Here is a 1,382-nt window from a genome sequence, read left to right on the forward strand (position 1 = left end):
CGACACTGATCTGGTTAATGAGCTTTTGTAAGGTTCAATTTTATTTTGCAGCATACTGTGATACCCATCAGTACTTACTTCTGTGAGACAATTGACAATAACACAGTGAAAACATGCAAATATGAATTTGCTGGATGAGTTATTTCCGTGAGATATTTGTTTTCAGTTTTCCTGATTTCCGGGATACTCTCAAAGCTCCGGGAGACTCTCACAAGCTCCGGGAGACTCTCACAAGCTCCGGGAGACTCGGGACCCCTGGTTTAACCAACATGTAGTACCACATGGCGTAATAGGGCAGATTTTGCGATACATTTACTATTAAATTTATAATACTGAATGAGTATATTATTTAATTTATATGCAGGGGAAAAACATGTTCTCATTTTAATTTTCAACATAAAGCTACTCTTTTTTAGAATGATTAACCTCAACAATCCAGTTCCTACAAAAACAAAAATCCTTAGGTCATTATGTTATTTTATTTATTTTATTTTTATTTATTTATTTATTTTTGTATTTTGCTTAGAAATTAACTTTATAAAAATATAAAAGATAAAAAGTGAAAGGTTAAAGGTTACTCAAATAATAAGTATTACTGTACAACAGTTGGTTAATATTCTATCTTATTGAGTCATACAATTGTTAATATGCTATGGGATATTTAATGTATCACTTCTGCTGGTTGCATTAGCAATGCTAAATATGTTTTATTTTTTACGAATGCTTAAAATTTAACATCTGAAAAAGAATTAAATACCATCTGCCATAAATCTTAGAAAATAATTCAGTTACATCATCAAAATTACTGTTTACCAGGAAGTTGCTGGAACTTAATGGAACACCAACCAAAAACAAAATTTTCACTGACTTAGGCCTACAAACTTTTTTTTAAAAATCCTAAAATTGAATACTGGTTACAGATGAAATGTAACTACTTTACAAGTCTGTTGGCAATGAAAATATTAAAATCATTCTAATTTTCAATTGGAATTAATAATAGGAAATATAAAAAGTATTTAATTCAAATAATACATTTTATTTTTTTTAAGTTTTTATTATCATACCACATTAAAGCTACATTAATTAGTAATGTACTCATCATAAATAATAGACACTAAATAGATAAGTTCTCAGAACAATGGGAAAATAGAAGAAGGGGCACATGGCATTCTTGTTGACTGTCTTACAGTAACTCACCTCTGATCTTCTTCTATATTTAACAAATTTATTGCTATTTTGTGTTCTATTCTTACTTAACATTTTTAATGTTTTTATAATTATACTGATTCATATTTTGAAAGTGTTACTATATGTAAAAGAGCAAAGTACTGGGAGAGGCCTTTTAAAAATGGTACAATAAACATAAAATAATAGTCCAGTGG

At 28.7% G+C, this 1,382-nt stretch overlaps 1 protein-coding gene across 1 annotated transcript in view; it reads left to right on the forward strand.

Annotated features, from left to right (window-relative positions):
- Positions 1-1,382, forward strand: part of LOC117117524 (G protein-activated inward rectifier potassium channel 3-like) — a 20,601-nt gene that overhangs the window by 2,289 nt on the left and 16,930 nt on the right. The window lies entirely within an intron of this gene.

This window comes from Anneissia japonica, unplaced genomic scaffold (genome assembly GCF_011630105.1).
Source record: "Anneissia japonica isolate Jap-2015-1 unplaced genomic scaffold, ASM1163010v1 scaffold288275_len480233_cov166, whole genome shotgun sequence".
Taxonomy (NCBI): Eukaryota; Metazoa; Echinodermata; class Crinoidea; order Comatulida; family Comatulidae; genus Anneissia; species Anneissia japonica.